At 59.4% G+C, this 27,152-nt stretch overlaps 1 non-coding gene across 1 annotated transcript; it reads left to right on the forward strand.

Moving 5' to 3' along the window:
- Positions 1–18,844: 18,844 nt before the first annotated feature.
- TRNAG-ACC (transfer RNA glycine (anticodon ACC)) lies at positions 18,845–18,920 on the forward strand. The gene has a single exon. It is a non-coding gene; the product is annotated as a tRNA-Gly (tRNA).
- Positions 18,921–27,152: the final 8,232 nt, after the last annotated feature.

Genomic DNA, 27,152 nt, shown 5'->3' on the forward strand with positions numbered 1-27,152 from the left:
TGTTAGACAAGTTGTGCAGTTGAGGGGACCTCTCAGACTAGTAAAGAAAAAAGCCAAAGAACGGCAAAATACGAAGCAGAGACAAAAACAGACCACACCAGAGACGTGACTATTTGCCGGAGGGACTCGAGGAGGAGCTCCACGGAGACACGTGAGAGTGACAGGTGACCAGGCGCTGGCCTTCTGCCTGTGCACACCATTTAATCCCTCTACAGGCTCGGCCAAAGCTGCAAATGCAGGAGGTGGGGACCCTGGCGTGGCTGTTTCACTGCGCGTTGGAAAGGGGTCGAGGGCCTGAAACTTTTCTGGAGAAGAAACAATTAAAAGTTTTCATCCAAGTGGAATTTCCCCTGGAGTCTCTGAAAGAAAACCCACAGAACTTTTAATATTCGCTTTTTGTGTGTTGAGCTTGCTGGCTATTTCATCGTCCCTCAGTCCTTTCGGCCTCCCGAGCAGCGTGGGGCCACGGCACTCGTGTTAGCCCATGGCCTTTGCTCATCCCTGGTGGCCAATTATTTAATTTTCTGAACTGAGTAAACAATACAGGGAAAGGATAGCTCAATCCTCTGGTCAACTCTCCAGCCAGAAAGTTTTCCGTGCAATATTTCAGGGAGAGGAGAGAATAAGGAAAAAAATGTGTTTGCTTGTTCCCTTGACTTAACTCCATTGACTTGCCAGCACTTTTTACCATCCTTGACTGGATGGGCTCTGTTTTAGCTTCCTGGGCTGCTGGAAGCAGATGCCATGAAATGGTTCAGCTTAACAATGGGAATTTATTAGCGTACAGTCCTGAAGCCGAGAAAATGCCCAAATCAATGCATCACCAAGGCACATGGTGGCGTCTGCTGGTCCCTCCTTTCTCTTCTGGTTTCCTTGCTTTCAGCTTCTTGCTCCCGGGGCCCTCTCTCCCTTCGTCTGAGTTTCATTCTCTCATAGAGGACTCTAGTAAGAGGAGTAAGACCACCCTGGATAAAATGGGCCACATCTTAAGACCCTAATCACCGAAAGGTCCCTCTGAGGATGGGTGCCCGCCTTCAGGAACGATGCCTCGAGGCGCAGCTTTCCCGGGTGTGGGCAGGCCAAGCCTCTGCAGGCTCCACTCCAGGCCCTGGCTCGATGGCTTTCCAGGCGGGAGCTCACGCGGACGGTCAAAATGGACGGTTGTGGCCGCTGGGTCGGTGGAAGGAGCTGTTTCTGAGGATGGGTGTGATCGTAGATCCGGGCTGGGACTTGGGCTACGCAGAGGGCACCGTGTCGCCCTCAGTCCTCCAATGTCTGCGGACGGGAGCAGGCCGAGCTCTGGGTGAGCCGTGCTGAGCCCGCTCCCCTGTTTCTCCACGGCTTTGTTCCCTGCTTCTCCACCTGGCATCTGAGTCTGTGCCTCCACTTCACTGCAAGCTGCTTTCATTACTCTTCTTGGCTAATTTTAAAATTTCCCGCAAAGTACCCAAAATATGCCTCGTCTGTGGCTCATCTGTCCACTTCTTTCCCCCCGTTTGCAGCTGTCGCCGACTCTCGCCTGGCGCCCCGCCTTCTGCCGTCTCCTTGCCCCGGGCCGCTCCTGCCCCGGCGGGTGCCCCTCTGAGGAGCACGGCCCCGAGTGCTCGAGGTTTCTGTGGTTCTTTGCTGTCCGTTCTTCTTTGGAGCGGGCTAGTTGGGATTTCAGTTCATAGAGGCATCAGCTCCCAGTGAGGGTGTGTGGTATTTACTGGCCTTAAGACGGCTGATTCGTTATGATTTAGAGTGAGGACAATCGTTCCCCTGGTGTGTGACCGGTCGGGATCACGGGGTCCAGGCTGGCCGCCTCATCCCCTGCCAGGGACCGCGCCAGGACCTCTCCGTGGACGCTCGTGGTTCCTGTCCACGCCAGTTCCCCCGCCTCTGCCTGCCCTGCTCGCAGACCTCTGTCCAAATGGCCTCCTCGTCCTGGGGCTCCGAGCCGGCCGGGGCAGGGCCAGCAGCCGCGGGGGCCGCGCCGCAGTCCTGAGAACACGGGAGGCTGACACACAGAAAAGGAAGGAAAGAGCAAGGAAGGAGCTTTGGAGGGAGAAGAAACCAAGCAGGCGGGGGGAAGAGAAGTGCCACGGGGGGTTCCCATTGGAACTTGGAGAATGGGGGCGCTTGACCGATGAGGAGACCTGGAGGGGGCCTCCGTCGGCGGGGACAGGTGAGGGAAGGCGGGGCGGGTGTGGAGGGGCTGGGGGCCCGTGGGGAAGAAGGCCGCCAGGGGGGCTTGGGGGAGTCCTGGCAGGCAGGGAGCAGCCGACGGGGGCTTTGGAGGAGCAGTGGCAGTGGTCTCAGGTGTGGGGAGGGTGTGGGTGGCCAGGCCAAAGGCAGGGAGGCCAGGCCAGGGGCTCCTGCACGAGGACGGATGAGGGGCGAGCAGGTGGCTGTAGGGGGGGTGCCTGGGCAAAGGGGAGGAAGCGGGCTGAGCTGCCTGTCCCCCACAACGGGGCAGTTGCCAGAAAGCCCCTCTCCGGGCGGTGTTTATTGTTCTCTGTCACAGCCCATTTTCTGTTACATCATGTATCAGGCTGACCCGGCCCCACAAACACTGCCCCAGAGCCCTTTGTCCGCCTTGGCCCCGGGGGCCTGCGACTGGGCAGCTGGGCTGGCAGCCCCTGCCGCCAGCCCCTCCATGCGTGGGTCGGCCACGGGGAGCCCCGGGCGCTGGTGGGCCTTCCACGCCCCAGCGTTTGGAGGAAGCCGAGGGGAGGCCGGGAGCCTGTCACAGCGGGGCGGGACGTCCCCTCCGTGGCATTTGCTTGGGACCGCCATTTGCTCATTTTGCTTATCTTATCTGCAAGAGGAAGTTAATAAGCTCTACGGGAGAGGAAGAGACCTGGAAAACACTGAAAGCTGGAAGGAGATTGCACAACTTCGAAGGAAATAAAAAAGTGGTTTCATTCTGCCCCCAGTTCCACTCTCTGCTCCAAGCTTGCCTTGCTAGGGCCTCTCTTAGCCCTTTGAACTTTGAGGGCTGGAGAACGGGGTGGGGGGGACACCTTGCAGGTGAGAGGAGCCGAGGGACACCGGAGTCCCTGTCCACTCCAGCCCAGAGGCTGGACGGTCCAAGAAAGCAGCCCTGGTCTCTAGAGCACACACTCGGGGTATACGTGTGTCTATAGGTGTGTGTGATTGTGTGCATGGGTGTCTGTGTAGTTGTGTATGTAGGAGTGTGTGTATTTGCATGCACATCTATGTGTGTGATTGTGTACACGTGTGCATGTGTGCACAGTATGTGTAATTGTGTATTTGCGTGCAGGCGGGCAGGTAAGTAGGTGTGGATGTGTGTGTACCTGTGTGTACTAGGTGTGGTCTACTGAGATGGTTTGCTTCGAGCCCCCTGATGGGGCCAGTTCTGCTGGGTCGTGGACACGGGGTGCGCCCTGTACCTGGCGGGGGCAGCGTCTCTGACCCAGGGGCGCTGAGAGGTGGGGGAGGGCGGGGGGTCGTGGGGGCGAGAGCCCTGGGAGGGACCGCTGGGTGCGTGCCCCTCCGAGCTGGAACGAGAGCCCCCCAGCCTCTTCCTGCCACATCAAAACCCGAGTCCTCGGTGACACAGCCCTTTGTCGTCCACACAGCCAACCGCGGTGCGGCGTGCACCCCCCCCAGCTTCTGGGTGCCCACCGCCCCGAGCTCCGTCCTGCAGGGAGGGGGCGGCAGCTCCGCTCGGACGGGCCCAGCTCCAAGCACCCCGAGAGGCCGTCCCCTGGCAGGCCCCCACGGCCCGGTGGCCTCCAGCAGCCAGCGAGGACCACAGAGGTGCAGGCAGGACTGAGCCGCCTCGAAGCGCTGAGGAGGGTCCGAGCCGCTCACGTTGTCAAGGAGCTGTGGGGCCCGAGCCACGGCCCTCGGAAAACTAAAGCGCGCCGCCTGAGAGGCAGCTCTTCAAAATAGCAGGAAAAGCCTGGGGACCCCGCTGTCCCGGGGATGCTCTAGGGGGCGCGGCCACGCCGGGGTGTCTGGGCTGTGGCTTTGGGGGCAGGGTCCTTGCTCCCCCCAGCTGCCTGTCTCCCCAGATCCTTCCACATGAGTTAGAAACGCTTGTCTGGGGAGCCGAGGACCCCACTCGTGCCGGGTGAGTCGCGCGCACCTGGAGGCGGCGGTGCCCCCGGTCCCCCGCGCAGGCCTCAGGCCCGCCACGCCCGAGCACCCGCTGTAACCCTAATGGCCGCCCACCGTCCTATCTGGCAGGGGGGTTTCCGCAGCCCCCTCGTCAGGCCTGGAGAACAAAGGCGGCGGCGGGGGTCTGAACGCGCAAATACCCGGAGCGTGAGGCCGCGGCCGCCGGGGAGGGCCGGCGCTGTTTACAGATGAAGGCGATAACGGGCAGGTCCCCGGGCTCTCGCTGACCACCCCGGAGCTCCAGCTGCTCCCGCCAGGAATGCGCCGCCGCCCGAGATTCTTCACACCCGGAGAAGAGGCCGAGGGCTGGGACCCCGCAGGCAGAGCTCGGGCTTTCACATGGCCTGCCAGGTGGTGGGAGGCGGGACGGAGGAAATGGGATAGTGGAGTGACCATTCTAGAATCGCTCCCTCCCCACCAGAAACGTGCTGAGAGATCCCCGGTTCAGATTCCAACTGGCCTGGACCCTGGCGGGGCAGGAATCCTCTAGAACATCAGAGACCAGGGCTTGTCCAGAGGCGGCTCGGACAGGGCCAGCAACGGGACGCTCGCCACGCGGCGGGGCCTGACCCTTGGAGGGCGGTGTGGTCAGAGGGTCGTCCCAGGGCCTCTTGTGCCTGCTGGGGTGGACGCTGAACTTGACCCTGGGGTCCAAGTCCCTGCAGGAGGCAGGTAGGAACTTTCTCGTGGGGGCACTATCACCTCCACCTGTGACCGATGCTAATTAATAATCCGTATTATCAGTTACAGCACATTAAGTTTAAGAGCACTTATTACTTTTCAAAGTGCTTTCACCCCCGAGTCTAGTCACCATCGCAACGGCCCTGGGAAACAGGCATACGTGAACCCCCTTCTATTTTCAGAGATGGACACTAAGGAAGGACAGGTCCAGGCTAGCCGGAGGCTCTAACGTGGCTTTTGCCAGCCTCGAGGCATTCGTTCCCTTTCTAATTTGAGGGCTTTCCCTGGGTTTAGCACTGAAAAGAATCACCTCTGACCTGAAGATTGTGGGAGTCCAGTTTCCTCCCAAAAGCTGGAGAGGTGTTGTTAGAGAGTGCAATTCGGTATTCAGAAATCCACTTGAATTTAAACGCTGGAGGAGGTGGGCCTGAGTGGTGGTGGCTCCCAGCCCTGGAGGTGGACTTCGTGGGTTAATGAGAGGTGTAGTGCCACAAGGACAGAGGCCACGTAAGGGCCCGCTGGGTGGCTGGCGTATGTGGCATCAAGGTCCCTTTGAGTCTTCACTGGGGGAAGATTTCTTTCCTTCTCAGGCCCTGTCCCAGGACAGATGTCAGGCCCACTGTCGGATGACACATTCGGGGTACAAAGGTGTGTGGTGCCTTTGTTGGGACAAGTCAGAGTCTCTCCTCCCAGCGTGGGGCTCCTTGGGGGCAGAGGTCTCCACACTGACCTACCGTTCGTCCCTTCTCCCTTTGTGTCTCCACTGAACCATGCATACTCTCCATTGGTCTGTCCTGATCACATAGGATCATTGGTCCGTGTATGTGCTTGTTAGTTGGGGATCTGGGACCCCCTGGGAAAGTACCTTCTCCCACTGAAATGTGCTGGGACAGAAAAAGTCGTTGAAAAACCTTGTTTGCCTACCCCAATAATTTTGTTGATCTGGATGAAATTCTTTCACCCCGTTCTTACCCTTCTTGGTAGGACACCCACACGCACTACCCTAACCTCTTCCGACTTCACTTTCCAACCCGTTTACAACCTTTGTTGCCAAGAAAGGGAATAGGCATAGTGGTCGGGGAACCCTACCCAGAGTCAAGTATTTGGGTTCTAACTATTGTGACTTACTGTGTGACCTTGGGCAAATCTCCTGATCTCTCTAGGCTCTATCTACCAAGTGAAGGGATGATTCTGTTATCTATTCTATTGTCACCATTCCATTCACCCATTCTTCATCCATCATCTTACATCTATTCATCCTTCATCCATCTATCCATCCATCCATTCATGCGTCATCCACCCATCCATCTTTCATCTATCCATCCCCCATCCTTCATCCCTCCATTCATCCTTCACCCATCCATCCACCCGCCCATCCTCCATCCATTCATCCATCCACTCACCATCCTTCATCCATTATCTTTCACCCATCCATCCTTCATTTTCTATCCATCCTTCATCTTTCCATCCATCCTTCATTCATTTATTAATACTTCATCCTTCCACCCATCCTTCAGCCATCCACCCATCCTTCAAATGTCCATCCATCTATCCTTCCTTCATCCATTCATCCATCTTTGTCCATCCACCCCATCTACCCATATATCTATCCTTCATTCATCCATCCTTCATCCACCCATCTATTCTTTTTTTTTTTAAAGATTTATTTTTATTTAATTCCCCTCCCCTCCCCCGGTTGTCTGTTTTCTGTGTCTTTTTGCTGCGTCTTGTTTCTTTGTCCGCTTCTGTTGTCGTCAGCGGCACGGGAAGTGTGGGTGGCGCCATTCCTCGGCAGGCTGCTCCCTCCTTCACGCTGGGCGGCTCTCCTTATGGGTGCACTCCTTGCGCGTGGGGCTCCCCTACGCGGGGGACACCCCTGTGCGGGGCGGCACGGCACGGCACTCCTTGCGCGCATCAGCACTGCGCATGGGCCAGCTCCACACGGGTCAAGGAGGCCCGGGGCTTGAACCGCGGACCTCCCATGTGGTAGACGGACGCCCTAACCACTGGGCCAAAGTCCGTTTCCCTCACCCATCTATTCTTTATCCATCCTCCATCCATCCATCCATCCATCCACTCTTCATCCATCCATCCATCCATCCCTCTATCTACTTTCATCCATCTATCCACCTATCCATCCATCCATCTATCCACCTTTATCCATCTATCCACCCATCCATCCATCCACCCATCCATCCATCCATCTGTCCGTCCATCCATCCATCCATCCATCCATCCTTCCATCCATCCATCCATCCATCCATATGTAGAACACTTAATGAGCACAGGCATTGCCCTGTGGTGCCTCAGAGGCACACTAAAGCCAGTGGAGGGAGGTCCCAGAGACAAAGTATTGTCTAATTATCAGTAGGTAAGTTCCAAATTTCGAAGTATCATACAACCCAGATTGGTGGAGCAGTGAATCCCTGGTCCTGGCAGTGTGTGAGCCAAGATGGCCCATGGTCATAACAAGAGGTTCGATGGCTAATAGGGAGCTGGAGGAGAAAGCTGATCCTCAGGTTCTTTTGAGCAGAGAGATCTGAGCATCTGGAAATCCTCGACATCCAATACCCCGATGCCTTGTGCCCTCAGCCCTCGGCGCCCTCTATAACAGCTCCCTCATTGATGGAGACTTGCTTGGGCCAGAAATGGCCCTTCCTTTCTGTTCTGGCCAGAGGCCGAGGCCCCTGCTTCTCAGTGTGGCTGGTATGTGCCCGGCTCGCTGCACACACAGCCCCCTTGTTTGGGCGTGCAGGCGCTGCTGGGAGCCCCTGCTGGAAATGGCCTGCCAACAGATGTGCCTTTTTTCTGTTTCCAGGTCAGTGGCCCCACGCCCCGAGGGGGCTGCCTCCCAGGCAGGGGGCCCTAAATAGTTCTGCCTGTGCGTCCCTGGCTGGGGTCATCCATCACTGCCCGGCCTCTGCCCCAGATGCCTCGCTCTGGGAGCTGCCTCGAATCGGACGCCTTGGCGTGCAGGGGGGCGCGGGCCCCCTCCCCTCGGCAGAGGGCTCCTCAAAGGGCCAATTGTAGCCACATGGAAACGCGGCCTCTGTCCTGGGCCCGAGGTCAGCCCAGGATGGCTTCCTGACCAGACCCTCTAGGAAAGACCCCGAGAGCTCTGCAGAGCTCCCGGTCGGTCCTGGCCAGCCGTGTCCCGCACTCGCTCATCGGTGGCCCCTGGCCGAGCATGCACGGCCTGCGGGCTCTACGGGCCCCGGTTCTCCTTGTTCCCCTCTTAGAAATGGGGAAGCGCAGCCTCCGAGAGCTCAAGTCTTCTCTAGCCCAAATAGTTAGCGGGGAAGCAAGACGAGGCCTGCGGTCAGGGCGCGTTGGAAGCAGGGCCCTCCCCAGTGCACCCTGCCTCCTGCGCGGGGCGGCGCGGCGCGGACAGGGACTTGCCAAGTTGGAACACTCCCTCCACCCTCTCTTGGTCTGTAAAATGGGGATAATTGTCTGACCGGATGGCTTTAAGGCGTAAATATGATAATGTGCATGAAGAGCGTAGCACAGGGCTTGGGGCTTGATAAGGAAACGCAGCATCTCCCACGAGTGGCGTGGGCCGACACTGCAGCGCGCGTCCCGATGCGTGCTTTACGAATCACCGCCCCGCTCCTCCGCTCCCACCGTCTGTGCAGAAGCCAAGGGGGTGGGTGGCGGCGGCGTGTTCCCGGAGCCGGAGCCTCGGGGCGGGGCGGTGCCTTGCTCCCCAGGTTTAGGAGGCCTCCGCACACAGTGTGTGCGCCCAGCTTCGCAGGCCCCGCCAGCGCGTCTCACCCTGCGTGCTGCCGAGCGGAACGATGAGGAAACGGGAATTTCTCAGATAGGCGCGGGTCTGGGGACCCTCAGCATCCTCACCATTGGAGCCTCCAAGCATCTCACCCGAGCCTTCCCAGGGTTTTTTTTTTTTTAAGATTTATTTATTTTTTATTTCTCTCCCCTTCCCCTCCCCCCCTCCACCCCAGTTGTCTGTTCTCTGTATCTATTTGCTGCATCTTCTTTGTCTGCTTCTGTTGTTGTCAGTGGCACAGGAATCTGTGTTTCTTTTTGTTGTGTCATCTTGTTGTATCAGCTCTGTGTGTGTGTGGCGCCATTCCTGGGCAGGCTGCACTTTCTTTCGCACTGGGCGGCTCTCCTTACGGGGCGCACTCCTTGCACGTGAGGCTCCCCTATGCGGGGGACACCCCTGCGTGGCAGGGCACTCCTTGAGTGTATTAGCACTGTGCATGGGTCAGCTCCACACGGGTCAAGGAGGCCCCGGGTTTGAACCACGGACCTCCCATGTGGTAGACGGACGCCCTAACCACTGGGCCAAGTCCACCACCCTTCCCAGGGCTTTGTAATCTGGCCCCAACCTGGTTGCCGGCCTCTCTCCCACCACGCCACTGCCCGCCAGAGGCCCTGCTTGAGCCGGACCGTCAGGCTCGCTGAGACACCCTGCTGTTTTCCGCTGGCCGTTTCCTAGCCCTGGAAGTCCGTCCTCTCTCTTCCTTCCCGAAGTCCTGCCTGTTGACATCTTGCCCCCCAGAGCTCCCCACCCAGGCCGAATTAATTTCCTTTCTTTTATGTTTCCAAAATAATTACTGCCCGATCCGTGTTCCAGGCCTAGCTCTGGGCACAGTCTAGCTTGGGGTCAAAATCCAGCCCACTGCCTGTTACTGTCAATAAAGTTTTATTGGAAGGCAGTCACGTTCATTTGTTTGCCCAAGATCTTTGGCTGTTTGCACACCACGACGGAGGAGTTGAGTTGTTGCTTCAGAGACCACGAGGCCTACAAGGCTGAAACTGTTTCCCATCTGTCCCTTGACGGCAAGGCTAGCCCACCCCATCCTAGTCTCCTCAAGTCGTTGGCTTGTTTCTAGCAGGCCTTCCCACTTGGGATCAGCCTGCGGTCAGGAGCCCACCATGTGCCTCTGCGCCGGGAGGCCAGCCCTGGGGCTGGCACAGGCAGCACGCCCAGGACGCATCCCGCGGCCAGAGCCCGAGGAGGTGTGTGAATATCTGGCTGGTGGCCCCAGTTCTCCATCGCCGTGTGCTCGTGTGTGCGTGTGCGTGTGCGTGTGTGAGTGTGTAGGAAAGCCCCACCCGTGACCCTCGCCCGGTCTGCTAGACCCGGGGCAGAGTGTGTCCGAGGCTAGCCCGAATCCTGCTTCCGTCCTGGGTATTGTCAAAAGCAGCAGGGCTCGTGGGGGGTCAGGGCGCGGCAAGGCTGGACCGAGGGCCCAGATGGGAACCAGGCCACACGAGGCTGGCCTTTCACACGTCAGCAGGCGAGGGCCCAGGCTCTGGTGGGAAATTCCGGGCTTGGGAGCGGGAATTCCTGAATTCAGGCCCCTGACCCCATCCTTGGGAGCCCTATCAAGGTGGCCAGGGCTCTGGATGCCCCCGGAGGCCCGTTCTTCTTGGCACTTCTTGTTCTGCTCCCACCTGGGGCTGGGGTGGAGCCCGGAGGGACCCAGGACCCTCCCAGCTGGGGGCTCTGCCAGGGCGCGAGACCTGGTATTGTTCTAAGCACTTTCCCTGGTTAACTCTCTTCTTTGTAGGTGTGAGTACAGGTTTTAAACAGCGTCTGGGAAACGGACTTTGGCCCAGTGGTTAGGGCGTCCGTCTACCACATGGGAGGCCCGCGGTTCAAGCCCTGGGCCTCCTTGACCCGTGTGGAGCTGGCCATGCGCAGTGCTGATGCGCGCAAGGAGTGCCGCGCCACGCAGGGTGTCCCCCGCGTAGGGGAGCCCCACGCACAAGGAGTGTGCCCCATAAGGAGAGCCGCCCAGCGCGAAGGAAGGAGCAGCCTGCCCAGGAATGGCGCCGCCCACACTTCCCGTGTGGCTGCCGACAACAGAAGCGGACAAAGAAACAAGACACAGCAAAAAGACACAGAAAACAGACAACCGGGGGAGGGGAGGGGAAATAAATAAATAAAAATAAATCTTTAAAAAAAAAAAAAAACAGCGTCTACTCAGTCTTAACTCGATCATCAATTTAGCTATTTCTTTTGGTGAACCGATTCAGTCATCTGAGCCCAAATCTGAGTTGCCTCTGCTGGGAATGTCCCCAGGCGAGAATTAACTACCGATAACTGTCACCCAGACCCGCAGCCTGTGCACAGCTGGGTGCCGGCGCACAGTAGCCGTGAGGCCAGCAAACACCTCGTGTAGGCTTGACACTAGCCTTCTGTGAGGGTTACTGTAATGATCCCCGTCTCAGTGGGGAAACCGAGGCACAGGACATCGCATGAGGTTTTCCAAGGTCCTAGGCCAGGGGACGGGCAGCTGGACTCTAGGGCAGGCGTGGGGTTCCAGAGTCTGAACTCCGAGCCCCGGGCCGCACGTGCTCGCAGCAGCCTTGCTGCACGTCCTGGCCTGGGCTGCGCCCCCCCCAGCCCGTGAGCAGCACCTGAGCTTAAAAGAAATGCAGAGGCTCAGGCCCACCCCGGGTCCACTGCATCCGAACCTGCATTTTTACACGACCCCCCAGGAGATCCCAGAGCCCACCCCGGCTTGAGAAGTCCACTGAGCTCGTTTGACCTGCTCTTGCTAACGTGGTGAGGGTCGCCCAGGGGAACGAGCAGGGGTGAGGAGCTGGAACCCGGGTCCTCAGGCCAGGCCGGAGGCCCTCTCCTGACAGCAGCCTAGGCGGCGAGGGAGCTGGGGCTGGGTCTCAGCAGCTCAGGTTCCTTTGCTGACAGGTGGAGCCTGGCTGGGAGGAGCGGCAAGTCCCATGGCACCGCAGTGAACACCTGCCTGCAGGTACCCCCAGGGCCCGGGAGCGCGTTCTCCCAGCTACCACCATGCCCCGGATGGAGAGAGGGGCCTGGGGTCTAAGGAGAGGGGCCTGGGGGAGAGTCGAGCAGAAACACCCAGTGGAAACTCGAAGGCGCCTCGGGGGCACAGACGCACGTGGGCTCTGGGCCAGGGGCAGGTCCAGGCGGGGCTCTGCTGCTGTTCCTGGGGGCACAGCTGTGGGGGTGCAGCTTCCTCAGGGGCCACCCTGGAGCCCTCAGGAATCCCCTTGCCGCACGCTTGCCCAAGGGCCGCCGGCTCTGCTTGCTTGCTCCCGGGAGCAGGGAGCTCACTCTTCCCGAGGAAGCCAATCTCCGGTTCAAGCCCTCTGACTACTGGAAAGCCTCCTTCCCGGCAGGCTGGGACCTCCTTCTCTGCGGCTTCCGGACTTCTGCCTTCTTGACACAGGTTCTTGACTTGTTCCCTTAAAGCGTAAGCCGGCATTTCCCACGGACAATGCCAACTCTGGCTTGAGTCGGGGTCAGGGCATGGGAATCCCACCTGCCTGCGGGTGGTACCTGAGGAGGAGGGAGCTGGGCACCGGGGGGCAGGGGGTCTGCCCAAGGGCGAGGGAAGGATGGGGAACGAGTGGGGCCAGGAGAGCTGGGGTGGGGGAGGCGGGAGGGGGCTGTCCAGGGCGGGCGTGATGAGAGCAAACCTGTTTGTGGGAGAGCGGGCTGGAGGGGCCCTTTGCTTGCACCCTGAGTCTCCTCCGGGCAACAGGGCAGGGTGGGAGCTTTGGAGGAAGGGCTGGGTGTGGCGGGGGCCGCGGACGGGGCTTCGGGTGGGCGCCCTGGCGCGTGCTTCGGGCACCTTGGTTTTCGCGTCTCAAGTGGCCGTCCTGGGAGCTCTCTCCTGGTGGTCGTGAGCCTTGGACGCTGGCACACACGAGGGGAGGAGCGCCGCCCCTGGCTGCAGGAGGCTCCGGGCGTCCCGGCCTTTCAGGCTGGTGCTCGATGGGCGTGAAAGGCAGGAGAAACCCCTTCCGACTCCCAGGCCCCCTAGAAGCCTCACTCGTTCCTCGAGAATTGTGTCTTGATCGGTTCCTGGGACAATTTCCCTCGAGGCTTAGCCTGGCTGGATGTGGCTAAGGAGGGAAGGTCTGGGTTGTGTATGTTATTAGCATAAAAATTAAAAAACAGCCAGATCCATAGGACTGTACAACCCGCACAGCGGCCCCAGTGGGAGCCACGGCCCGTGGTTCCTGGTGGAATTACGCTAGCACTTTCTTCATTGTGACAGACACTGCACTTGGCAAGGGTTGCTATGGGTGTCTAGGGCACTGCACATTTTCTTTCTTTTTTTCAAAAAATTTTATTGACTCTTATCTTTTTTTCCCCAATTATTTATTTCTATCCCTTCCCCCACCCCCCTGCCCCAGTTGTCTGTTCTCTGTGTCTATTTGCTGTGTTGTTGTCAGCGGCACGGGAATCTGTGTCTCTTTTTGTCGCATCATCTTTTTGCGTCAGGCTGCACTTTCTTTGGCGCTGGGCGGCTCTCCTTATGGGGCGCACTCCTTGTGTGTGGGGCTCCCCTACATGGGGGACACCCCTGTGTGGCAGGGCACTCCTTGCGCGCATCAGCACTGCGCATGGGCCAGCTGCACACAGGTCAAGGAGGCCTGGGGTTTGAACTGTGGTCCTCCCATGTGGTAGATGGACGCCCTAACCACTGGGCCAAGTCCGCTTCCCAAGAGGCTGTGCATTTTCTGCATGACTTTTCTCAAAGTCTACAATTTCTGTAATATAATAATAATAATAATAATAAAGCTTGCCCTGGGTCTCCGCCGAGGTTCTGTCGTGTCTGTGGGTGTCCCTCAGGGCCAGACCCAGGCGTGGCTCAGGCTCCGTCTTGCTGTGCTCTGGGGGTTGTTTCCATTCCTTTATAAGAAGGGGAAACTGAGTCTCCGAGGGCCAGGTGAGCGGCCCCCAGTCGCAGATGTGTGAGGGACCAGAGCACTTGCCCGGAGTCTCTTCCACTACCCGCCCTTCCCGGACAGTGGCTCTGGGGGGCGTTGAGCGGGCGCCTCCACGGCGCCGTCACTCCCTGGGCCCTCGGCTGACATGGGGTCTGTCCCCAGGCCCCGGCGCCCGCCCTGGGCCCCCCCAGGGCACCCAGCCCGCCAAGCCGGATCAGCAGCCCCTAACCGGCCCGCACCCGCCCCGCAGTCCCGGCCCCGAGGCGCGCCCGGGGAGCTGCTCTGACTCTGGGGCCTTCCTGTGGAATCACCTGTAGTTTCCCTCGGGAGCCAGCGAGCCGGGGGAGGTTCCAATTACACCTGGAGAAAAAGAGCTGGACGCAAGTTTCAAGCCAAATAAATTAGGAATCCAGACCTGGGACGGGGGTGGGGGGTGCTGAGCCCCACGGCAGGAGGTGCACGGCCCCCGCCCATCCCCGGGACCCCTGCTGGTCCCCGTTGACCCTCCCCTGCCGTGCCTTGTGGCCTTGAGTGCAGGGACAGCCGGTCCCCGCAGACGCCTCTTCCTCCAGGGAGCCCTCCCTGGCTCTCCAGCGGCCACGGAGCGGCTTGGAGCCCCGGCAGCCCTGAGCCGCGGGTCATCTGCGCAGAGCCGAGGGTAGTCCTGGACACCCCTTACCTCTCAGTGTCCTCCCAAGTGGAGGCATTTTACAGAAGATGAGACTGATGGTCCTTGCCTGAACTTCCGCTCCCCTTCTCAGCCACCCCCAGGTCCCTGCTGCCCTCCCTGCTCCTCCTCCAGGAAGCCTTCCCTGATTGCCCCGGGCCGTGCGTCAGCGTCGACACACAGGAGCGCAGGAGACCTCCCCGGAAAGCTGGGGTGCCTGGTTCTCAGGGTCGCCCCGAGGGTCCCGGAGCCCCTGGTAGAAAGGATGGTCACTGGTGCCTTACGACAGCCGGGCTCAGAGATGCGGGCTCGCGGGAGGGGTCAGTCCATCGGGGTTCAGCCCCGCCGCCGCCCAGGGGCAGCGTGGGGGGCTGGGAGGGCCATCTACCTCCCCGGCACCGCCAGGCCCCCTTCTCCCTCGGCCCCCAGCCCGCCCAGCGCCTCCGGCACTTCCTGTGGCAGCTCCGGGCCCTCTTCTCTCCCCCTGCCCCACTGCCCTGGGCCAGGCCCCCGACAGCGCCTTCCTGGGGGTCGTGCCCCTGGCCCCTCCCACCCTGCCCAAAGGGCAGCCAGGCCCGGCGTGGACCAAAGAGAAACGCCGCTGCTCTGCCTCCAGCCCCGTGGGCCAGACTGCCTGCGGGACACACTCAGCCGTCCAGCCTGGCGGGGCCAGGGGTGGGCCGGGGACCTCCCCACGCCACCAGCTCTGCCCTTCCTGCACCCCAGCTACAGCCCCATTCTCAGCCCCTGCGCGACCTTTCCCCCAACTTCTCCTCTGCCTGCAGAGACTCTCAACCGCTCCCCAGGTCTGGCTGAGGCACCACCTCCTCTGGGAAGTCTTCCAGATGACCTGCTCACTGGGCTGTGGCCTCTGGGTGCCCACAGAACCAGCTTCTGTCATAGAACCTAATGTTTATCCAGTTTCCCCAGTGGATCGTGACCTTCTGAGGACAAGAATTTCATGATCAATCTCCAAATTGCGAATCCTGACCCAGCAAGTCAATAAAATTGGTGGAAGAACAGAGAGAGGGAGAGATGGACGGACGGAAAAGGAGGAGCCGGAGGAGCCCGGGCCGCTGTCCTGGGCAGGGGCTGGGGGCAGACGGGGGTTTGGAAAGGATATGGTAGTGGGTTGAATGTGGCCCCAAAACACGTGTCCACGCTCCAGCCCCTGGAGCCTGGAAATGTGACCTACGACCAACAGGGTCTGTGCCGCAGTAATTACGTTTAGGATCTGAAAATGGGGTCATCCCGGGCCTAAGTCAGATGGCAGCATCCTTATAAGAGACTCCAGAAATGGGAAGTGGACTTAGCCCAGTGGTTAGGGTGTTGGTCTACCACATGGGAGGTCCAAGGTTCAAACCCCGGGCCTCCTTGACCCGTGTGCAGCTGGCCCATGCGCAGTGCTGATGTGCGCAAGGAGTGCCCTGCCACGCAGGGGTGTCCCCCATGTAGGGGAGCCCCACGCGCAAGGAGTGCACCCGGTAAGGAGAGCTGCCCAGCGCGAAAGAAAGTGCAGCCTGCCCAGGAATGGCGCTGCGCACACAGAGAGCTGACACAACCAGATGACGCAACAAAAAGAAACACAGATTCCCGGTGCTGCATAACAACAACAAAAGTGGACAAAGAAGACGATGCAGCAAATAGACACAGAGAACAGACAACTGGGGTTGGGGGGGAGGGGAGAGAAATAAATAAAATAAATCTTTAAAAAAAACGAGAGACTCTGGAAAGAGGAGACAGTGCAGGGGGCAGGCGGCCGCGGGGGCAGAGCTGGGGCGGGAGCCCCATGGCCACGGCCGAGGGCTGGAGGGGCCTGGCTGCCACGCGTCCTTCTGTGGCCCCTGCACTGCCCACTCCCCACGCCGGTCCATCTCTTTCGCACTCGGCCTCTGTTCCCTGAGCACAGGGGCCACACCTGGCCCCCCAGGAAGAGCACGCCGCCTCTGGACAGACGGACGAACAAGCTGCCCACACTGCGCTCCGGCAGAGGCGTTGCGGGAGACCTGCGCCTGCGGGGCTGCAGGGAGAAGAGCCCGGCTGAGCCTCGGACACGCACCTCAGAGGGTCCTGGGAGAGCGGGGAGGGGCTCCAGATGGAGGTGCCCGCTAGCTTCTCCTGGGTTGGAGAACTTTCTGGGCCCAGGAGCCCAGCCTCCTCCTCCAGGGAGTCCTCTACCTGGGACGGGGAGGGGTACCACCTGGCTCCCCTACCGACCCCCAGCCCAGCGCTCCCGCCCCGGGCTCTGGGTGGCGGTGGCCAAGCACCCCGGGCGCCTTCCTCGGGCTCATCCTCGCTCCTTCCAAGGAGAAGGTGCCTTCTCCCCTGGTCCCCAATGGAGACCCGCCACCAAGCTCCAGGTGCACGCAGCCGAGGGGCGCACGTGCCCTCCCCGACGCGACGTGGGGCCCAGAGGGGCACAGCAGGCCCCACCAGGGCACAGCCCCGGCCCGGTGCCCAAGGCCTGCTGCATCCCAGAGGGGGGCGTCCGGGGGAGGCGACAGGTGTGGGCCTCGGGGCAATGAGTGATGGGGACCACAGGCCGCGGGGTGGCTCAGCAGGGTCACGAGAGGGTCTGGGAGCTGGAGAGCCAAGTCGGGCTGGGACGCATTATCCAATTCTGCTGGCACCGGCGTTCCTACGTGGCCGGGGTGGGAGGCGACCCGGGCGTGCCTTTGCGGTGATGTCAGCGCGTGTGATCGGAATCAGAAACACATGCCTGGAAAGGCCGCCGTGGCTGCGGGGCCCTGGGAGGTACGCGGACGGGAGGGCCCCGACGGGGCACTGGGATTCCAGGAGTGGACACCACACGGACGGGTGTCCCCACGCCCCAAGCCCCCAAGGCGGTGAGGCCGAGGGCTTTGAGGTTCTGCCTGTAACAGCTTCCCCCGCAGGAAGCACCGAGCTCCAGTGGACTCGCCGGGCGTGCAGCGTCTTCACAGGTGTGGAGGGTCTTCACGGGGTTTCCACGCGGGGCAGGCCGGGGGACAGGACCTGGCCTGGCACAGAGTCCCCAGCAGGCGCCCTCTGGCACCGCCTGGGACCCTCCAGCCTGGACTTGGCTCGTCACTGCGGCCCAGGGCGTGCGGCAGGTCTGGGACACCCCCGCCCCGAGCAGGGCGGACCCTGCGCCCCCACCTGTGGCACATGCCCCAGGACCCCTGGGCAGGGGCGAGGGGCACTGTGACCCCTCTTGTGCCTGGGGCCACGTGCCAAGAAGCCAGCTCCGTGGGGGGAGGGGGCAGCACACGTGGGGCCTCTGCCACCGAGAGGGGAGGAGAAGGCAGCTGGACGCCGGCCCCAGGCCTCAGGGCTGCTGCGAGCCGAGACCCCAGGGATGACCTCTGGGTGCCTGCCATCCTCCCCAAGGACATGCAGCCTGGACCCCAGAGCCCACCATGCCTCGGAACCCCAGCGCTCCATGGCCCAACCTTGAACAGAGCTGGAGAGCGCGTGTATGTGCACACGCAGTCACGGAGAAAACCGCTCACGCATGTGCATATGTGCTCACCCACACAGAAAAGTGCTCGTGCACGTGCCTACTCATGCACACGGAGAAAAGTACTCATGTGTGTGTACATTCATGCACACTGAGACAAGGGCTCATGTATGTACACATGCACACACACATGGAAAAGTGCTCGTGCATGTGCACATGAACTCACACGAAGAAGCACTCGTGGGTAAGTGCTCATGGATGTGCAGATGTGCTCAGGCACACGGAGAAAGGCCCAAAGGTAGTAACCAGCCCTGGAAGCCTCCACTGCACCCAGACGGCTTCCCTTGCCTTTAGGGGGACACAAAGTAATTAGAAATGACCTCAAGCTTGAGTGGCCCTTCCAGCCACTCGCCGCTCCCCGCCGCTCATCTCGTGTGATCGCCACAGGGACCTCGGAGGCGAGCAGGGCAGGGGGCATCCTTCCTGCAAATGTCTTTTCCAGGAGATGCGGTCTTGGCCAAGACGGGTGACTGAGCAACGTTTGGTGCGTTAGTGGCAAAGGTCCCGTGGCGCCTAGTCAGGGTCTCCCGCTGGGGGAGTGGGTGCAGCTCGGGGGTTGAGAGCCTGCTTCCCGTGCGTGAGGTCCTGGGTTCGATCCCTGGTACCTGCTTAAAATAAAAAGTCGCCCTCCCTCCCTCCGGGTCTCCCTCAGCTCAGCCTGGGCGCCCCCACTTTCGGCCCCGCTCCCTAGTGCCGGGCTCCCCTTTAAGTGGCTCTGCCTGGCTCCCGATTTCCGCCCCTCTTGCGTTCTCCCCCACCCACCTCGCCCGCCCTGCCTCTTGGGGCCCCCCTACAGCCCAGAGGCATTCTTCCTGTCTGGGGCAAGGAAACGGGTGATGCCTTCGGCCCGGGAATGGCTCCGCTGGGCTGGACTAGTGGGGCCAACAGGGCGCCCAGGCAGCCCGAGAGCACGACCCGGCCGCAATGGTGCCGCGGCAAGCAGGGGGCTGACGCTACCTGGGCCATGGCTCGTGGGACCAGAACCTCTGCAGCAAAACATCTGGAGAGCGTACTTGGCCTTTGCGCCCTTCTGAAACTTCTCCGCTGAGTTGTTTTCTTTGTTTTTGAATTTACAACTCCATAAAAATGGCAGAAGCTATTGAGAAAGCCTTAACCGAGGCTGCAGAAGAGCTACACACAGGGGCTCATGGCCGTGATTCAACAGACCCCAGGGAGGCAGACTTGGCCCAGTGGTTAGGGCGTCCGTCTACCACACGGGAGGTCCGCGGTTCAAACCCCGGGCCTCCTTGACCCGTGTGGAGCTGGCCCACGTGCAGTGCTGATGCGCGCAAGGAGTGACCTGCCACGCAGGGGTGTCCCCCGTGTAGGGGAGCCCATGTGGAAGGAGTGCGCCCCATAAGGAGAGCCGCCCAGCGCAAAAGAAAGTGCAGCCTGCCCAGGAGTGGTGTTGCACGCACGGAGAGCTGACACAAGAAGAAGCAATAAAAAGAAACACAGATTCCTGTGCCGCTGACAACAACAGAAGCGGAGGAAGAAGACGCAGCAAATAGACACAGAGAACAGACAACCGGGGTGGGGGGGGGAAGGGGAGAGAAATAAATTAAAAAAAAAGGAAAAAGAAAAACAGTCCCTACCCCAGGAAGTGCTGCAAAGTCTCAGCCACTGAGCAGCAGAAGGGCACCCTGGGCAGGGCGTCAGGGGCTAATTGCCCACCGTGGCAGCCTCGGCACCCAGCTCCGTGCCGGGCACGTCATGCAGACACGGCTCACGGCGTCGAACCGTGTCCTTGTCCTCATTTTCTTTTACTTGAGCTGGAAACGAATTCTTTCTGTCCTCATTCGAAAGCCGGACAGATGCGAAAGGGCTGGCGAGTGTCCGTGATCTGGGTGAAAACATCTGCTACCAGCGCGAACGAGAAGCGTCAGCAGGCGCCAAGAACGTTCCGGCACAGTCGCTACCGTTTGACTCTTTTTATTAATAACTTGGGAGGGTTGCAGCAAGGGCTTCTGGCAGGAATGAAAGGAAACGATCCAGGGGAAAAATCAAACCCATAAATAAGTTAAAGTCACTGACGGAGGGCGTTTGATCTTTTTTTCAAAAAAATCATGAAATATGGGCACTTCCTTCCAGAACCCTGCAGGTGGAGGGCGAAGCGGAGGGGCTGTCTTCTGAGGGTGAGGGTAGGGGGAGCAGACCTGTCACTTTAAAACGATGGCCTCTTCTCTCGGGGCCTTTTGGGAGTTGGGGGGCCTCAGCTCGGCGGGGAGGAGGGCGGCAGCGTGGAGTGGCAAAGGCATGAGCTTTGGAGGGGGGCAAGGCCGGGCTTCAGACCAGCTGTGATGCCCGCCAGCTCACTGCCGGAACCTGACGCTCCTTTTGCAGCAACCGGGGCAAGCCAGGGGCTCTGACGGCGGGCTGTGTGAGTCGGGTAAACACGCACTGCTGCTCCGATGGCTGGTCCAGAATCGGGGCTCTTCTGCCCGCGGCTCGGGTGGGAGGCCGGGACGGCCGATGGCCTGGGGCCTTCCTGCTCCCCGCCTGGCCCAGCGTAGCTGCCATCGGCTCCCCCTGCAGCTGGCAAGAGCGCCCCAGACCTGAGGATGAATTATACCCAGAGCCCTCCTGTCCGTGATCGCCCCGTCCTCACGGGCTCCCCTGCTCAAAGTGCCTCACTCGGAAGCGCCGCGCCGCTCGGCCACGCGTCCCCCGCCGGACGCGTGCGTGACTTGCTACCAGCCGCGCAGCCTTCCCGCACGCCCAGAAGGGAGGTGCACGTGGACTGCAGGGCCCGAGGGATGCTTTGCCTCTGCTCTTCTGTTCCGCACCCTTCCTCGGAGACCGTGAAATAGGGGGAGACGAGGGCGGGCACCTGGAGGGGTCAGGCCACAGAACACCAAACGTTCTGGAAACTAGCACTCTTTTCCTTTTGGTCTCAGAGTGGTCTTTTAAAAACATATTGTCTGAGCAATTTGGGGGCATCGGGGAGACTACAGGTGGAGAGGGTTTAGACCTGGGAAATTTACTCATTAGATTGTCACACAGAGGTCTTGAGCTTGGAGATCAGGGATGTGCACCCAGGAGCTACGTTCAGAGACGAGTGGCTGGAGTGAATTCTTGGGGGAAGGCTGAGCTCTGAGCCTTGGCACACTCCACTGCTTGAGGTCAAGTGCTTGGGAATAGCTGACCTGGGGCTTGAAAGGAGGGCGGCAAGAGGGCCACGGCACGGCGGGCTTTCGGAAGGAGAGCGTATCACTGGTGGCTGCGGACAGGTGAAGCCCAGGAGGTCTAAGAATTGACCCTTGGGTTCAGCGACCCAGAGGCTATTGGTGACCTTGGCACTGGCCGTCTGGTGGAGTCCTGTGATGAAATTGAAACCTTGATGGAAGTGAGTTTGAGAGAGAGTGGGAAGTTACAAGGGTTTTTCTTTTTGCAATTTGGAGGGGCTCCTAAAATGGAACATCTCCCATATTTTTGTGTATTAAATTTTATTTCCAGTGCAACAATGAAAAATTAGTCCTTGTAAAACTCAAAAATAAAAGGGAGAGAATGGCAAAGATTGGGGAAAAGGATTATAGAAAGCCCTTCCAAAGAGTTTTGCTGTAAAGAGAAATGGAGTGATAGCTAAAGGGGGCTGTAGAGTCAGATCATTTGCTTTTTGAGATGAAAAATATTATAGTATATTTGTCTCCAGATGGGACTGATCCAATTAAGAGGGAAAATTAAGATGCAGGAGAAAATTTCTGGGAAAAGGACCAAAACTATTTGGGAAGGGAGAGGATCTGGTACACGTGGAAAGTCTGGCCTTCGATGGGAGCAAAATGACTATGTGTTGTGAGAGGATGGGCGTAGAGTATACAGGTGGGATCTGCAGGTAGGTGTGAAGGTGTGCTGATGGGGGCATTGCTTCCATGATTTTTTTTTTAAACTTTTTGTATACAACTCAAAATTTTCCATTTTTGCCACATGCCAGGGCACAGTCCGGTAGTGTTAATAGCCTCTGCAGTGCCATGCCACTTATTGGCCGATCTGCACCCACCAGCCCACAAGCCATGCAAAGACGCAATAAGAAGGTGGCTCTATCGCGTCGGCGGCCCCTTTGTGCATCTGTTTGCTGACCACATGAATGGCAGCAGAGGGCCGGGGCCGGGGCTGGACCGGCAGTGTGGAGGGGAGCGAAGAGCAGTCAGTGGACGCCTGCCTGGCCAGAGAGGCCGGGGAGAGTGGAGTAGAGTCCGCTGCCCCTCCGCTCCCCATGGCTCCTGCCAGGTGCAGGTGAGGACCTCACTTCCAGAGCAGGGGCGCCCCTGGAGAGGTATCCACCAGGCCAGGTGACCTAAGCACACCCCCATCACAGCATGTGCCGGACCGTTCCCTCACCTCTTCAAGCATCGTTCTCTCCACTGGACCGAAAACGCCTCGAGAGCAAGGGCTGAGGCAGGGCCTCAACTCTGCCGAGTGCGGTGCACACTTCTCCTGCATGCCCTGCCTTCCCATGACCACACCTAGCTGCAAGGGAGGCGGGGAGAGAAAGCGTAACCGTGCCTGGGGCGAAAGGAACGTTCTCCAGCCTCTCCACGGTCACGTATTTTTCTTTTAAGATTATTTATGTATTTCCCCTCGCCTCCCCCCCCCTTTTTCAGTTGTCTGCTCTCAGTGTCCATTCGCTGGGTGTTCTTCTGTGACCACTTCTATCCTTATCAGCAGAACCGGGAATCCGTGTCTCTTTTTGTGGTAGGCAGACGCTCTATCAATTGAGCCAAGTCCGCTTCTCCTATTTTTGTTCTTGAGGATAAGAAAATGTAAAATTTGAGCCCCCCCGGGAGGCCATGAGAGCAGGCTCCTCCCCTTACCGTCCCAGGCACCACCGTCTTTCCTCTGACGATGACAGATGCGAACCTAATGATGCACAGAATCCTTGGACTCGGCCCAAACTCCACCGACTTGGTGACTAATGCGTGGCCACGGCAGTGCTGAGGTGGAAGGGGCCCGGCTGCAAATATGAGCCTTTCTCAGGAGATGACTGTGCTGAAGAGCAGGTAAGCACAGGTGCCAAAGCTTGGGCAGGTGCACCCCAGCCATCAGAGTCTACATGGAAGTGGGGACCAAGATGGCGGCCGAGGCAGGAGCCGCGGGATGAAGCGAATGCTCCATGGCCCGAAGCCTGGTCCCCCCGGGAAGCCCGGAGAAGTTTCCTGGCCAGAGCAGAAGGCCCTGATAGAGACTGCTGAGGTAGGTTGGAGGCAGAGGGCAAGGGGAGCTTGCCTGTGCACACAGACCCATCATTAAGCATTTTACCAAAGGAACGCTGGACTCTGAACGCTAAACTCCCATCAACACAGGGAAATGGCAGTCTGAACCCGGCTGGAGTCTCCTTCTCCAACGGCGCGCAAGCTCCTGGCACCCCTCCACCACAAATGTTTCATGTGGTGCAGCCGAGAATTAATTAGAAGAGGAAAAAAAAACCACCTCTCTCAAGTCAAAACACATATCTCACAACCTATTAGCATTAAGATTAGCATTAACGAAAGTTGGAAACTGTAACATTTTAAGCACAATTTATAAGTCTAATTTCCTGTGTGTCACTCTCAGATAATAAATGCTTTTCCTTCAAGTTGAAAAGCCTGGGTGGAAGAGGGGGGGGGGGGACAGGGGGACAAAAGAAAAAGAAAAAGTTAATTTAAGGCCCATTAGTTTATTTTTAGGCACCCGAGATCTGAGGGGCTGAGAAGGTTTCCCCTTTCTGACAGAAGGCCTTCCTGCGCAGCCCGGATGTCCCCTGACCTCGGCCTGCCCCAAGGTGCTGCTGATCTTTGACAGGATCCTCGGGAGCGCTGTGAAGGCGGGGAGGGGGCGGCGGGGACCGGGTAATGGCTCGGAGCCTTGCAGAAGGGCTGGCGGGAGGGCGCCGCTTCCTGTGTCGCTGGGACGACGTCCTCACCGCAGCTTCCATAATAAGGCCTTCCTCCTAATTTGCCGGGAGCTGGGAGGAATTTCTGGTTTTAACTTCGGGTCTGTGGCAACTGTTTTGTTTTAAACGAAAATTAAGCGGGGCCGTGGCGCGGAGCCGTAATTGAGGGGCACGGCTGGTCATTATCCCGCTCTTTCTCTCCCTCTTCATGTTGACAGAGAAATCTATTCCCCGGCAGCTCCGCTTCCACGGGTTGCCCTTCCCTGAGGCCCCGGGAGGTGCTGGAGGAAATCACCGCTTTGTTCGAGAAGGAGGGCTCCCGGCGTCCCCCAGCTGCTGGAGGGGGGGTCCCCCAGCCCTCTCCAGGGCCCCCGGCCTTTGCCCAAGGCCTCCTCCTGCACGCCCATTCCCAGCAGGCCCCTGCCTCACAGGGGGAAGCCGAGGCTGACGCCCCAGCCCTGTTCTGACGCTCAGGCTCGTGTGTCCAACGGGGGACAAGCCCGAGGTGGGACCCAGGCCCCTGGGGGTGCTGCAGCCCAGGCACCCCGGCCTCCTGCCCCCCACTGCCCCCTGCTGTCCCTCACCCCCCTCTGTCCTGCGCCCACCTTGCTGTCACCGCCAGCCCCTGAGCTTGCTTTCCCCTTGTCCTCACCTGCTAGCTCCGCTCTGGGTGGAGCTGCTCGGTGCCCTCAGCACCCGCCCCAGCGTGCCAGGTCCCCCGTCTGCTCGCCTCTCCAGTGCACGCCGGGCCTTGGCAACCAGCCGCCGGGAGGAAGGGAGACTTGACCACCGGGCGAGCGCTCAGAAGGCTGACCTCAGCCTCCCCTCTCCTGTGCCCTCAGCGTCTCCTCCCTCAAAAATCCCTTATTGGGAAGCGGATGTGGCTCAAGTGATAGAGCTTCTGCCTACCCTATGGGAGGACCCGGGTTCGGTCCCTGAAACCTCCTGGTGAAAAGGAAGAAAAGAAAGCGTGCCCGTGTGGCAAGCCAGTGCCTGTGCGAGTGCCTGCGTGGTGAGCCAGTGCCGTGCAAGTGAGTCACGCAGCAAGATGATGACGCATCAAAAGAGAGACAAGGGGAGGGTCAAGGTGAAGAGCAGCAGAAACCAGGAACTGAGGTGGCGCAATTGACAGGGAACCTCTCTCCCCCTCAGAGGCCCCTAGGATCAAATCTCGCTGAATCCTAGAGGAGAGAAAATGAGCAGAGAAGACAACACAGACAGCAAAAACAGCAGGGCCAGAGGAGGGGAAGGGGGGAAAATAAATGTAAATAAATGTAAATAAACAAATCTTTTTGAAAAAAGACAAAACCCTCATTGCACCTCTCGGTCATGAGGATTCAGAGATGGAGCAGGACAGCGGCCGTGCCCTTAAGAGGCTCGGCTTTGGGGGAAATGAGATGCATTTAGCTGCACCTTGAGCCCAGGGCAGACCGAGCAGGCTGTTTAATGCCAAGGGGCCTTGAGGGCCTACCTGCCTGGCAATCAACCGGCAGCCACCGAATTTCAAAAGCCATGGAAAGCTCGCCTTCCGGGTCTGAAGGAAACGCGAGGGGATGTTGCTTTCCCGGCAAAGCTTCCGACGAGGCTTTTCCAGCGAACGATGCTCCAGCCTGGCCGTACAGCCCGGCTCCCTGCGCCCGTCTCTCCCACAAGGCCCCGTCTCTTCCAGCGCAGCTCGGGCTCTGCAGGCGCTCGGCCGTGGCCCCTCTGCGCCTCTCGGCGGGGTGCCCGGGCAGGGCTGCCGCGGAGACGCGGGCCGCGCCTTCCCTGGGGCGTGGACCACCTCTGCCCGCCCGTCTTCAGTGTCGCCCGCTGAGCTAAGCCAGGACGCGCGTGCTCAGAACAGGGCAGGGCTCTGCGCGGAGCCCGGCGGCCCTGCCTGTGACAGGACTGCGAGCGGGTGGCATGGGCGAACCCCGACTGGACGCTCCCCGCGGGCAGGCCTCTGTGTCCCCCCGCTTTGCTGTTAAGTCTTAACCCGTGACCTGGCACACGGCTGGTGGACACGGACCCAGAAACACTTTCCAAAAGCCGGAACAGGGTTAGGGTATAAAGACACGATGAAATCCTGGGTAAGCACCGTCAGGGGGGTGCCTGGGAATGGGGGGAAGGGCCCGCCCGGTCCCAAGGTGCCCCTCCTTGGAAGGCTGGCCTCCAGGCGGGGGCCCTCCGTCCATCTCTCCTGCTCTGGAGCCCCCAGGCCCTCGGGGAGCAGGGGCCCGGTGTTCGGGTACATGGCAGGGCGTGGCGTCTCCGGAGCCGTGTTCCTTGCAGGTGTGCAGGTAGAGGGTGGCCCTGGCCTTGCCACAAAGCACACAGAAGCGGGTTGTGCTCCTTAGCGGGGATTTGTGGTTAACGCAGCGATCCAACCCCAGCTGCTTCCCGGCAGCCCTGGCCATCAGGGGCGCGTAAATCAAAACCGCAGCGAGGTGCCCTTCACGCCCACGAGAGCGGCTGTTGATTACAAAGCAGAAAGCAACACGTGCTGACAAGGAGGCTGAGGGCGGGGTGTAAAACGGGGTGGCTGCGGCCGGTGGCGCCTCCGAAAGCGAAGCACAGAGTCAACACAGGACCTGGCAGCCCCACTTTTAAGCATAAACCCCAAAACTGAAAGCAGAGACCCAGACAGATATCTACACACCAATGTTCACAGCTGCATGATACTCACAATGCCAAACCACGGAGCCAAGTACCCGCCAACGGGCACTGATGATGTATGCACGCAAGGGACCCCTACTCAGCCGTGAGAAGGAGTGCCGCCTGACAATGCCGCGCTGAGTGAACCAGCCAGACACAGAAGGGCAGTATTGTGTGATTTCACTGGGAGGAAAGAGTGAGAATGTGCAAATCCACAGTGACAGAAAGATACAGGGTGGGGGCGGGTGGGGGTGGGGAATTAATGCTTACGGGGCCCAGAGCTGCCGTTTGGGGTGATGGAACGCTTTTGGCAATGGATGGCAGTGATGGCAGCACAACATTGCGAGGGAAATGACCACCACTGAATCGTATAGATGAAAGGGGTTAAATGGGAAATGTGGGAAGTGGACGTGGCTCAACGGATAGAGCGTCAGCCTACCACGTGGGAGGTCCAGGGTTCAAACCCTGGGCCTCCTGGCCCGTGCGGTGAGCTGGCCCATGCACAGGGTTGATGCATGCAAGGAGTGCTGTGCCATGCAGGGGTGTCCCCTGCGTAGGGGAGCCCCACGTGCAAGGAGTGCACCCCACAAGGAAAGCTGTCCCACCCAGGAGTGGTGCCGCACACATGCAGAGCTAATGCAGCAAGATGACGCAACAAAAAAAGAGATGCAGATTCCAGTGCCGCCAGATAATGCAAGTGGACAGAGAAGAACACTCAGTGAATGGGCACAGAAAGTAGACAACAAGGGGGGAGGGAAGAGGAGAGAAATAAATAAAATAAATCTTTTTTTCAAAAAAGAGGAAATGTTATGGTTTACATATGTTATCACAATAATTATTTTTTTAAAAAGGCAATGAAAGCGACCACTTACTGGGCACCTCCTCTGAACCAGGCAAGTGCTGGATGTTTGCTACATTTTGTTAGCATTGCTTCAACAATATTGGGTGGCTAGTATTGGTTTTATTGTCCCTAT

This window comes from Dasypus novemcinctus, chromosome 25, assembly GCF_030445035.2.
Source record: "Dasypus novemcinctus isolate mDasNov1 chromosome 25, mDasNov1.1.hap2, whole genome shotgun sequence".
NCBI lineage: Eukaryota > Metazoa > Chordata > Mammalia > Cingulata > Dasypodidae > Dasypus > Dasypus novemcinctus.